Source organism: Melozone crissalis, unplaced genomic scaffold, assembly GCF_028551555.1.
Source record: "Melozone crissalis strain CALT ecotype California unplaced genomic scaffold, PUWL_Pcris_2 ptg000016l_1, whole genome shotgun sequence".
Classification (NCBI taxonomy): domain Eukaryota; kingdom Metazoa; phylum Chordata; class Aves; order Passeriformes; family Passerellidae; genus Melozone; species Melozone crissalis.
This window is the reverse complement of record NW_026535794.1, coordinates 35,612,969-35,626,435: the sequence shown is the minus strand read 5'-3', so window position 1 is coordinate 35,626,435 and position 13,467 is coordinate 35,612,969. Positions and strand designations below refer to the sequence as shown.

The window sequence follows — 13,467 nt, the reverse complement described above, 5'->3', positions numbered from 1 at the left end:
AACACAAAATATGTAATATGCTTTGCCTTTTCTTTCTGCAAGGCTTTATCTTAACAAGAAATTACATTGGTTTCTCACATTTACTCTTTATACATCTCTCTAGGTCATAATTTATTTCCCTGACTCCTGAAAGGTCTTAGAAACATTTTTTATATTTTAATGTTTTACTAGAAATTGATGTTAAGTTAAAAAGACCACAATTCCCAGAACCTGTTCCCCTTTCTTCTCCCTTCATTTTTAAAAACGGGCACTCCATGCTTTTCCAGAATCATCTGTGTAGAGAGAAGGCATGACAGTTAAATCTGGAAAAGTTCAAGAGAGAAGATAGCATAGAAATGAGGCAAGCTATCATAGTCTTGAGTGGAATATCTGGCTGTTTTGCTAGAGGGTTAGATTGGAAGAGGCAGTGAAATTAAAATGTGCATGCAGACTTTCTCACTTCCTACCTAAAGTACATGAACAATATCCCAATAATGTCTTGAGTATTTTTCTCCTTTTCTATCTTGTAAAATACTTAATGAGAGATCAGTCAAAATTAAATGTGCAGAGCCTCTGAAACACTCATTTTCTCCCTTGAGAGATTGCTATGCAAAGGGCTGGCTGATCAAAGCACTCTGATCTGTAACAGAATCGGTTACAATCACTTTAATAATCTCTTAATGAAGCTTTCCAAGAAAGCTGGCATCACAGCATCTCCATCATTCCACCCTCATTGTTGCCCTATTCAAAAACCCATCATCAGAAGATATCTCTTTTCCTCAATTAAGCCATTCAAAAACATGGACATAAGGAGAATGAGTCTTCCCAGCTAATAATATGTTTCGGGTTAGTATCTTCCTACCCTGCAATACAGGCCTTTTGTCTTCATTAAGGATTTAGAATGGGAAATATGCTCTTAGTCAAATTAGGAAAAAAAAATACAGCCCACGCTCCTGTGGCAGACCACATGAATGGCAGCAGGAGGTAGAGCACATTGGAGGCAAGCAGCAGTGGGGGAAAGGAAACGGGAATCAGCTCCTGCTATTTAAAAGTCACAGCCTGAAATGCCATCAGATGACTTTTCTAGCTGCCTCTCCACCAGTCCCTGCCCCAGCACTTGTTCCTCCAAATGATGCAGCCTAAATTCAAGGACTAGAAACTGTGTAGAAACTACAACCCAAAATTCAGAGAAGAGGAAGTGTTCACCATGTATCCCAGTCCCATATACTTCTGTCCAGTGGCATTGGGGCTAAAAGCATTCTGTGAGGCTATAACACATAGCCCTTGAATGAAATACTGGAGACACCATATAGCTTTCCTCCCATGTTTTTTCAAACCCTCTACAAATGAACCATCTTTCAGAAAATCCTGCTGACATGCCTTCTTTAGTCTCTTACCACAAATTTGGAGGCTCAATGTCCTGACCTTGGCATGCTTTTGTGTGCACATTAAAACTCATGGTTTTTATCCCAGAACTATTACAGGGTAATGCCTACACAATGAAGAACCATAGAGGCTCTATTTGTTCAAGTGGGCTTTGAAAGGAGCACTGCCATCTCACAAGTAGACAGTGTATGCTGATAAAGACAGGAATCTTCAAGCTAACTTACAATAAAAAACATTTGAGTCTTAACATTTAGTCATGACTGCACAATCTACACTTTTTAATATGCAGGATTGGCTATGGTAACTTCTTTTGTATTACTGCAGCAATATCACATGGCCTGTATTGAAAGAAAATTATGGAGAAGGCTGCAGCACTTTCAATATATCAACACACATTACTCTGAGGCCTCAATTCCTTGGTTAAAGGCTGTATTTCATTTCCATCTCCCCTCACTATATTATATATATACACACAAACATGTATACATACATGCATACATATATACATATATATATATATAAACTCCATGGTCAGTAATTTCACACAATAACTTCAGAACATGCCAAGTTTATAGGTTTCCACATAACAATCAAAATAAACTCTGAATTAAAACCAGAAAAAGGAATATCATATTGATCAGTTCCAGTGTCTGGTAACAGCCAGGTAAGAGGGAAAGGCTACAAAGGATCCTTAAGGCACATGCGCCCTTTCTCCACTCCTCTAAATATGCATATCTATAATTGGAAGAGAGGGGTCTGAACTGTCCCTGAGGGACAGAAATAAATAGATACAGTTCAAAAGGCTGGCAAAGTGGAGGGGAGAAGGCTGTATGTTTTGTTTAACCTCAGTTTCCTAAGGCAAGAAGCAATGTAAATCTTACCTTGACTTAAATATCACAGAAGAGAATCGAGCCCAACAATTATAGAATTTATTGCAAACAAAAAAAAAAGAGAAGAAAATCCAAAACCCTGCCTTTTCTAGTCCACTTCCCTACCAAAGCAAGGTTGTACATTTTTTCTAGTGCTTTCTGAAGTCTAATTTTAGGTGTCCCAAATAATGTGGCTTTTATTATTTCCCTTGGGAAGCTCTTTCCCAGTCAAATAACTCTTTTAGTTCAGATTGCCTGACACGCAGCCTAATTTCTCCTTCTCCTGGTTTGATCCCATTTGCACTCCACTGCAGATGACTCTACCTTGTTCCAAGCAAAATAGTTTCTCCTACTGCTCTGCATCAGCTTTGTGGAATATAAGCACTGCAATTCAAAAGTACATTTGCAAGGACTTGTTACACTTTTGGAATTGTTTTACTTCTCACAAGGCAGTGAACTTTTCATCAGTCAGAGAACATTATTACTCTTCTCTGATCTCAAAACAATTGGTCTTCTTTTGTTCTGTTGGTAAGGATAATTTTGAACCTGGTAATTTCAGGTGTCACAGATTGTTCTTTGCGTGCTCTCACCGCATGAGCTTGAATAGCAGCTGGGTTAAAGAACAAGTCTGCAGTCATCAATGTAAGAACTCAAGCTCCAGATTTCTGAGGGCCCAAATAAAGTCTTCACCCAGAATTTAATCTGAAGTGTCAGACCAGACAGAGGAGGTGCAGATCTTTCTTCTTCATGAACTGCTCTCTCAATCCTGTGCTGGATTTGCCTGTGGGAAACTCAAAACCTCTGCCTAAGCTTTTCTGTACCTTTGGTCCCACTTTATTCAGCTATCAGACATGCACAAACTCTGATCCAAGTGCTTCCCAAAGGTCTCCTCCTGAAGCATCACTGCCACAGCCTCAGTGCAGGTCTCACACTAAAACAAAATCCTGCTGGGAGCAGAGATCCACGCTAAGAAACAGTGGATTTTGGACAGCAGCTCAAATCTCTCCTGCCACACTGACATTCAGCAGAACCACCACAGGTATGCCTGCACAAACTATTCTAAAATGCCTTCACCCATCAAGAAAAGGGAAGGCATGAAACAGCTGTACCTTTAATTTAGTACAATGTCAAGAAGGGGAAAAAACAGAGGAAAAAAATCACAATTATTTAAATGTGCATAATATGTATTTATGTACTAAAATTACTCTAAATAGGGGTATTTTTTAAATGGCCAGTGTCCCTAGGTCTTTAGGTGTTACAGTCATTAACATGAAACGACACGGTTGGAATTGAAAATCTGACCCTTATAACCAAATTGAAGAAAGGACTGCAAAATAACAGATTCATTACCACTGGATTTGCAATCACTGCAGCTGCACACCCTGAAGTAGGTAATTCATCTTTGGGGAAAGGTACAGGTTTTCTTCCTTCAAAGGAAAAGCTGAGAGAGATATTTCAATGGTGTGCAGGAGAGCTTATCTGTAGTATTCATCTTGCTTTCTTGATTAAAAACTTAAGAAAAAGAGTAGACCACAACATGTTTTTACCTTTTAAACAACTTTTATATAATCAAGTATGATTTTCTGAATTGCAGCTTTTAAGCCCTTTTATTTCAATAGAAAAGTCAAATAATTTCAAAATTACCTGTGAAAAAACAGCATCAATAAGCATCTGCTCAACTTTCATGATCTCAAAGGTAGACAATTAGCATAATTGTTTAATTAACAAATTGCCCATTTGCTCCTGTGAAACATCACTGAAGAACAGCTGAAATCACTGGTATGAGATCTCCGCAGATCTTTTAAAGACAGTACAACACATGCAGATACAGGGAAGATTAAAACAGAGAACAGCAGATGTGTGTTACACAGATCAACTTTCCTGCTGTCACTATCACACAACTGGGAAAGACTTGGAAAAATCTTCCCTTTGGAAAGAGCTGGTCTAGATTCTAATTTTAAGATAATCAAACCATTTCATACTTAAGCATTGGATGCTACATTTTTTTTTCTTTTTTTGAGAGTGTGTATGACGTTTTGTGTTTCGAGAACCGAACAAGAAAGAATCAAGATAGAGCCTCTGAATATCGTGTCTCCTTTTCACCCTACAATGATAACCCCATTCACAAAATAATTGATAGTCTCTGCTGCATTTGAGACATTTAAGAACTGTGTAGAAGTGTCAAACTGTTAGAACCTTCATTTACAGAAGGAAGGCAAATACCCATACACATATCCATCTTAATATATACATATATATCTATATCAAGATTTTCACGTGTATATTCCCCTCAGCTGACTAAGAAAACTCCAGCCTCTCACCATCTAACAGTTGTACATCAGAATTGTGTACAACTTGAGAGAAACTTCTGCTCTCAGTCACCATTTACATCACTCCAACTTAAGGCAGAATCCAACTTTTTCAATTCCATTGGAATGTGCAAACCTTAAGGAAGGGCTCTTTCTCCATTAAATACCTGATGAAACACTTCTAAGCAGCATTTGTCTTCTACAGGGTCTGTAGGACTTTCTCACAGCACGCAACACTATCCTGAATTTAAGCCAAGGACTGTAAGTTCCCCTCAGCTTGGACTATTTCCACCAGACTTAATGCAGTTAAGGGCTGCTTCCCCTTTCTGCCTGAAAAAAGCCCAGCATGACTCTTATTCTGTCAGATGCCTGATAAAATTGCCACAGACTGTCCAGGACTGACCCAGCAGAGACTACAGGAATTTGAAGATGCCTTGCTTCCATGTGCGCTGTGGGCAGATCTCTGCTGGGTTCCCTGTGGTGCTGAGGCCAGAAATTACAGTGCTGTGTCTTGACAAACCTCCCTTCAGAGGCAAAGCTGCACAGATGACTTCACATCCCTACATATGACTATTTCAGGGTGTAGCTTCCTCTGCTCCATGGGGATCTGTCAGAGAAGACTGATTGTAAGGGAGCAGAATAAGAGAATTCATCATCCTCTTTTAAATAAGGACTAAGAGAAAAGAACAACACATACCAAGAAGAAATATGTTGTGCCTGTAGTAGTGTTAACCCGAAGTTAGAGAGCCCAAAGACAAATGAGGTAAATTAGAAGTAATTAGAACTTGCACAAAGACATAAGTTTTCAAAGGAAACAATTTATACAAAGGGTTTCCTTGAAATTAAAACTGCATCATCCACACAAAGACAGACACGGCTTGTTTCACTGCCAGCTATACAAACAATGGTGAATTTGATATACAGCCATTAGCAAAGTTAATCATTGGCCTAAGCTAAAGAAAGTTAGCTCAGTAGACATTCAAGGTCACAGCCACATTCTGAAGACAACTGTTTACTCTTATACTCCTCAAGAGTATCAGTGTGAGCAGTGCTTGATCTCTCTCTGTAGCAGTAATTTCATGTTTCAGGTTAACATCTGCAAATTTTGCAGCCTCTGCTAAGAAGCTAATTGTATGTTTTCACATCATTATTAATGAACTATTCCTTTATAGTTATTCATATATTGACTATCATTTTTATAATACCGAGTTGTTTGAAAAGTACACTTGTGCACAGAATGGTTTCTACAAAAAAAATTTCCAAACATTGTTTAAGCAATTCCTTTAAGAGAAGAAAGTTTTGCTTTCCAATTAAGTAGCTAGTATCAAAAGGGAAAATGCAAACAAGGCAGTATTCAGCATCGTGCTCTTCTATATTTGCTAATACAGCTCAAACCTTGTTTTAAACTGCCAGTCAAGTGAAAAGAATTTGCAAATATGGGTATTGGAAGACTAGAGGACTTTAAAAATCCAGTTCCTAAATAATTCTGAAATCTCCACTTTCAACCACATGATATTTTATCAGAGCTCTGATTTTCACAGCTTTACATCTTGAAATGATAAATTTATAGAAACCTGCATGCATGTCATGTCATGTCAGGCTGACAGCTGTCAGCTTAAAAAACAGTCTAATACTGGCAATGCAAGCAGAATAAATTTTGCAATTCAACATGCACCATGCTTTCCTACAATACAGTTTTAGGCCCCAGCATGGACTGTGGTCACTGTATGTGCTAAGGAGAATTGCCTTTCACAAGGGATGTAAAACACAATGATCGGGTCACCTGCAGGAATAAGTTGTCAGGGAAATCCTCACCTCAAATAAAGAATGGGAAACTTTGATTCCAGTTTTCAGTGAAATTTGGATTACTTAATTTCTATTCCAGTGGTAAAACTGTTAGCCCTAATGGCCTAAAAAATTAAACTATAACTTCTGAACATTGATTCTCAGTATCATGCCCTTTTCTGTCAATCCTGTTGAAGCTGCTGTCCCATTTCAGTGACATAATTGCTAGCTTCATCTCAGATGTTCTTTACACCGGGGTAAGGCTTCCGTAAGTACAAGTACATAACTATAAACTCTTATGCTATTAAGAAAGCCTTGCTATGCTACCATAACATTGCATTTTTGTTATTTTAACTAGCTCATTGTTCTGAAAAAATAATATGCAATATGTTCTTATTCTCCCTTAAGCATCAAAGCTGAGCTCAAACTGCCTATGTGCATAAAGGTGTAAATATCTTTCCTGTACAGAAAATTGTTAGCTGTTTTTAAAGGAAGTGCACAAAGTACCTAGCTCCAATCTTACATCCATTTACTCGGGACAATGATTTTACTTTGTACAATGAACAGCAAATTGCAGTCATTTGCAACTGCAACAAAAAAAATTTTCCGCTAAAAGATGTTTTGATTTGTAGGCCTAGTTCTGAATTGCTAATAAAACAAAGTGCTGAGAGAAAAACAATATGAGTTTATTAAATTGAAGTTTCAGCCCCTTGACTTATGAAAGGTCTTCACTGGTAATTCCCTGGGAAAGGCGTTATATTTAGAGAGGAAATTGTGATTGATACATACCTGTACACATGGCATAAGCAACGAACATCAGGGATTCAAAAATACTCAACTAGCTTTGCTGCCTGATGAATAAGGAAAATTATTCCGGTGATTAAATGGCAATAGAATTTTTTTTACATTTGTATCTTTCAAAGGCACAAAGGAGAAAAGTGGTTTTCTTTGAATAGCTCCCAAGTATACTTGCAGAGCAATCAGTATCTGCTACCATCAGACCAAGCAGGTTAAAGATGAGGACTCACTTGTTTCCATGAATTCTGGTGTCAAGTTTTATGCTGGCTTTGGCCTTCAACTTTCACATTAACCAGCCTGGATCTGGCCCATCCTCTTTCTTTACTTCACTTTGTGAATATTTCTCCCCTTTCCTAGTGGTTTACCAGTCCCTCCATTCCCACTCTTCACTTTCTTTGCCCTTGCCACCACTCACTGCACCTTTTGCCTGCTGTTGATGCAAGGCAAGGCACAAAGAGGCATTTCATTTAAAAGGTACAGCTGTCTGCCCTGGGGAAAGAAACACTGCACATGGAGTAAAATTAAGGAACTCTGCATTATGATACTAAAGGTTCAGCACAGGCTACTAGTACTGAGAAAAACAGGAGGAATACAGAGCTAGGCTGACCCAGCTCTGAAAAAACCCAGAAAATGTGATTCTAGGAGATATGAGGATGCACATCCTGACTAGAACTGGTAAGTACTAGTGCAGATGAACTAAGCTCCACCTGATGGATTGGATAAAAGATTGAAGTATTGGAGAAAAACAAGAAGGTCAAACAGTCAGGGCAGAGGAAAGGAGCAAAGTAACCACAACATACTCATTCTGCAACTACTCCAGGCCTTCCTTTGCTGCTCTTGGTACAGTCTGTTCAAAGCAACCCAAGTACCCCCACATGGGACTGCATAATTTATCCTACTGTTAAGTCAATGTAAACTCATGATCACTTGATCCAAGGATATTTTGTACAATCTGCTTTTGCATAATTTCCTTGCTACTTAGTCATTTCAAGGCTAAAAAAGGCTTTCATTCTGCATTAAATGCCCTGTTAGGCCCCACATCTATCACTCACACAGTACCTTACACAGATATTCCCCACCCCCTCTGCCAATTTACTAATCTAGGGGCTAATCCATCTCTTATTTCTATATTGCCAAATTTTCCTTTGTTTTCAGTAGAAGTGAGATCAGTTCTTTAGGGTTTAACTCTGAAAATACTCCAGGATATATGATCTGCAGCAACAGAAGTAACATCACTAACATGTTAAGCTGTTCACACTCACACAACTGACCAATAAAAGCAACTTTCTATCCAAATCCTAGGCAGAACGTGACAGATATTTTTGCAGTAATTTACATATCCCCAAGAGAAGCAAACATTCCCTCTGAAAATAAATAGCCAAAACCTCAGTCTGTTTTGCTGGTATATAAGCCTGTCTTGCCTTTTATGCTTATGATTTTCTTTACGTGTCTACTCAACTAACACAGCAGATCCACAGATTTTGAACAGACATAGCATTATTTATTTTCTTCTTTAGCATATAAAAATGTGTAAGTGACTTGGACAAAAGCCAAAAACCTGCCAGGACTATTTTATACACATCAGTAGTGCTGCTGCATACATATTTTTCTCTCACACATAACTATGCCAGTTAGGAAAGCAGTAACAGAATAGCTTTAAAACAATGAGGGTACAAAAGAGGAACAAAACACCCCAAGACCTCCTTTGTGATTGCAGTATATATTCTGTCCTCCTCTTTTTTCCTTTTTTTTTTTTTTTTTTTTTTTTACTTATAATGAAAAGAGGAAAACATCATATAGTAACTAGAAGTTAAATGGTGCAGCAGTCATTTACAGACCTGTGCAAGGCAGCAACACAAAGGGGTTACTATCTCTAAACCTATTCATTCACTTCCTTCATTTTACCCCTCTCTTATGAATGAAGCATTAGCACTGTTAATTTCCAGCCAACACATCCATTTGTCAAGGCAGGCACGGCAGTTGCCACCAGGGTAAATGGAGGATATAGAATATCTAGTACACAGAAGCTGCAGAGCAGACACACTTTGTTTAGTTTTCTTGGACACTTGTAAGAGCAGGGTCAGGACTGAGCAAGCGCTTTCATGCTGAATTTTCTGTTCTTAGGCTTAGAGAACGTAATCACGTAGGGACTTCTGGCCCAGTTTTCCCCCACTTTTCACTTCAGCACTTACCCTGTAGCTATAGCATAGCTGCTATGCCTGGGCTGGCTGCAGAGCGACACCATTCACACCACACAGAGTTATCTATCTATTTGTAACAACAGGGAAAGATGACACAGGGTCAATGCAAAGAAGAATTAGGCTCTCCATGCATGATCTTATTTGAGAGAGACATATTTCTGGTAGTGAAATCCATTTCAGCTGTTGTTTCAATTACCATGGCATGAAAACATGCTTTTTGCATCTTGTGGAAATCCTTTAGCTGTTTTACATTCTTTCAAAGCAATCAAAAGGCAGCTTTACAGCTGTCATGTATGTAATGCTGAATGAGTTCACAATACTCAGAAGTCAAATTAAGGTGGGTGTATTCAAAAAAATACGATTTTGCCTAAAAATACAGTTTCTTTCCAATTTGGAAGCCCCAAGGATGTTTTATTCTGTTTGCAAATAGAGCACTCTTTATATCTTTGTTCACCCTGGCTATGAAGCCACCAGACAACCCTGATGCAGAATGACCACAGATAAAAAAGCAACTGTGAAGTACCATTAAGGTTTGCTACTATATGCCTGTTTTCAGAAAGCTTCAGTCCCACAAAGACAGCAACTACTTTGTGTAAGAACATAGACTAATTGAGGAAGATCTGTAAGAACAGTGTTAAAGGCAGCCCAGAAAGCTGCATCTCAAAACTGCTTGGCAGCCACTGGTAACTCAGTGTAATGTGAGTACTAACGACTTCTAGATAAAAGACTTTACTGGGTATCTCACTTGATTGTTATGTTTATTTAGATACTAATTTCACATACACTCTGAAGAAGATGGGAATTTTTATTCCACTGCAGCAGAGTCTAGCATCATTTTCCCCAGAGCTTCAACTTTTCATCTGTGATCTCGTTTATTAGAACTTAAATGAACTGCATAAAATACCCACATAATAATGCAGCAGATGCTCACACACATGCAGGATCAGTAACTTACAGGGCAAGAAAGCTGAGCTGAGCCTGTCCAGTCTCACCTACTTCGCATGACTGAACAGAACTAGTCCCAGTCACAGAGAAGAAAAGCTTCCACAAAAGCAAATGTGTCTGAAAAAATAATTATTATAGGTGAGTTATGACTTATAAACAAAGAGATCTCATATCAATCTTTTCCCTGTTTTGCTTCTCTTTGGAGCTAAAATATTATAAAATATTAATACTAAACTTTTTAATACTCAACATAAGTTAATTTTTTTAGATGTAAAATACTAAATTGTGTTATCCTACTTTGGAGTTCTCAAAATCTGTCTCTTAAAATGTGCAAATATTTTTCTATTTGTTATGACTAAGATATTATTTTCTGTTCAAGGTCTTCTTTTCAGAGGACAATGAGTTTCCCAAAATACAGAACTCATCAAGCAATAAAATTACTAAGATAATAATGCTGATAACTATTAGCATCTGGCTATATCCTGTCAGGACATTCAACAAACAGTGCTGACTTTTATGCTGTGACTGCTGAGATGTGATAGTGCTATGTTTTGATTTGCTGTTAAAAAACCAACTATCTACGTGCTTTCTGCAAGTTCAGATTTAGTATTCATTATGTACAGACTCCAAACATTTACTGTACATTCCCCTACTGCAGCAACAGAAATTGAGGTGTTACAGGATCTTTATTTATATATATTTCCTCTTACAGGTGGGGAAGGAGTGAGAGAAAAAAAGAGGAAGTTGCTTTGGTTTATACAAGATTTGATAAATACAGTCATATGTTGCCCTTTCCAGTGCAATACAATCATAGAATCTGAATTTCAAGTGCATCTCAATTATTTTCAGGCATAGATCCAAACCAGCAATAACTTGAGCACTGCAACTAATGAATTAAACATCGCATCTGCCCCTAAGCAACCAAAGTCTGTATGCAAAGCTGGTCAAACTATTTATACACCCCTGTCTTTAGAGAATATATATCCTTTATTAAAAAAGACAAATAAAAAAAGTTTCATACTTCAATTGCAAGCCCCATTCTGTAACCTGCATCTTGTCCAGGAAAAACACAAACTCCCACAGCATTCTTTCTGGTCATGAGTCTAACCCAGATTTTGCCATCATTATCTACAGCAAAACAGCCAATGCAGTCTATCAATTAAAAAACCACACTTACGCAATCTGCTCTAAGTGTCCCACACTGAGCTCCTCATATGATATCTTGCACATGGAAGCCGGTACCTGCCAGCAAAGCAGACTCAGCCTTTCCACTGCACGCAGGGCACTGTCCCGTACGAGCCGTGGGTGGCAGCACCGCCTGCGCATTCCAGCCGGGACACGCTTTGGGTCACAGGTTCGCAGGGAACAGGAACCATCCCCACGCACACAAGTGCCTAACAAGTGTCCCAGCTCCGACTGCCATCACGCACTAAAGCTGCATTCATTTCCTTCATCATCTGCCCCACGGCTTGTCCTTCAGTACAAAGCACGCGAACTGAAGATGTTAACAAAGATTGTACAAACACACGTTGTGAAATAAACAGGAACTTGCGCCGCATACACAGATGGAGAAACTGAAAACACTGATTGTATCAGGAAGCAGTTCAACGCCTTGATTCATGCAGCGTGCACAGTAACAGGTATCACTGCTATCGCAATTTCAGCAAAATGTCACTGTCTGAATCAGCAGGAGCACTTGCAGACTTTAGCCCACAAATCCAAACCACCCCAAGACTGTTCTGTGCAAAAATCATCAAAATTTACCTTATATCAGTTTCCTCTCCTAAATCAGACTTACTTTGCTATCTTTCAGAAACCTCGCTTGGTAATATTCCACTTTCAGAACCAAAACAAAACAAAGGCACGCAGGTCTCATGTGTCCTCCCCATTCTCAAGCTCCTGAATTTCTTGAGCGACACAAGCCCAGCCCCCCTTCCCAACCCCAGAGATACAGGCTGTCACATAACCCATCATCTCTATGTCTTTGCAAACCCTGAGCATATCTAAAGAGAAATAAAAATCCGCGTGCTACCCCTTACCAACACATTCCCTGTCACTCTGAATTAGCAACAGCAGGCTGATGCGAAAGTCACTAGATTTTAGTCTCGATTTTATCCATGTTAATTATTATTAAACCTTTAAGAGCTTTTTTCCAACATCTCTCCAGCATTCCCCTTCCAATATGTACATAAGTAGTTAATACACGGTACTTTACACAATCACTCAGCCCCGTTTTCTCGGCTGACCTATTCCAGCACATCTACTTCAATGACGAGAACTGGGGGAAAAAACCAAACAACTTCTTGCCATTCACCGCCGCCGGAAAACAGCCCCTCTGCTTGACACACCAGAGGAGCAGCACCGCGCACAGCCCGTGCCTGACCTCAGCCGCGCTTCCTCCTCCGCCGCCGGGAGCACCCACATCCCAGAGGCGCGGGTGTCGCGGTCACCCGGTCCCCCGCTGCCCCGCCGGCCGGACGCGGCCCGGGGCCGGGGCCCAGCCGCGGCACCAACTTTGCCCGCCGAGTCGTCTCTGACCCCGCGGCACCGGGGAAGCCCCAGCCCCGGCGCGGGCCCCAGCGGGGACCGAGGAGAGGCGGCGGCCGCGCCCCTCCGGCGCTCCCGGCTGGCCGAGCTGTGAGGGGGCCCGGGGCACCGGGGACCCCCAGCCCCGCCCCGCGCCCCCGCTGCGCCCACCTGCTCGGCGCCGCTGCCGACGGGGACCGGGCGGCTCCTCCCGGGCAGAGGGCGCCAGGTACGGCGGCCGCCCGTCTCCCCTGGCGGGGGCGGGGAAAGGAGGGCAGGGATCTTAGGATCCTGAGGGGGGAAAAGCCCGTCCCGGTCTTCATGAGGAAATAAAAATAAATGCATATTTTTAAAAGAAGTAATTTAACACACATGCACACACATACACAGCCCGCCCACCCGCGGGCCCCACTTTCCACCCTCAGCCCTGGAGCGCGGCGGCTTTGGTGCGAGGGTGAAGTCCGGCTGCAGCCCGGCGCACCCTCCCACATGCTGGTGCCTCGGCAGAGCCAAAGCTATTTTTGAAAGCCCACGTGGATGCCACAATGCTGCCCCATGGCACGGAAAAAAAGATGGCACTACCCCGTCCCAAACACATCCACCTGCCAAACCACTTCTTCCCTGCAGTGCCCTGAGGGCCTTGCCCTTGGAGCTGGATGGGCACCCTTG

General features: G+C 40.8%; 1 protein-coding gene across 1 annotated transcript in view; it reads right to left on the bottom strand.

Annotated features, from left to right (window-relative positions):
• The window catches only part of WIPF3 (WAS/WASL interacting protein family member 3), a 34,496-nt gene extending 21,764 nt beyond the window's left edge, over window positions 1-12,732 (bottom strand). The window contains exon 1 of the mRNA XM_054273831.1: window positions 12,656-12,732. The gene's annotated coding sequence lies outside the window, so the exon portion shown is untranslated. The remainder of the gene's footprint in view (window positions 1-12,655) is intronic.
• Between the last annotated feature and the right edge of the window lie 735 nt (window positions 12,733-13,467).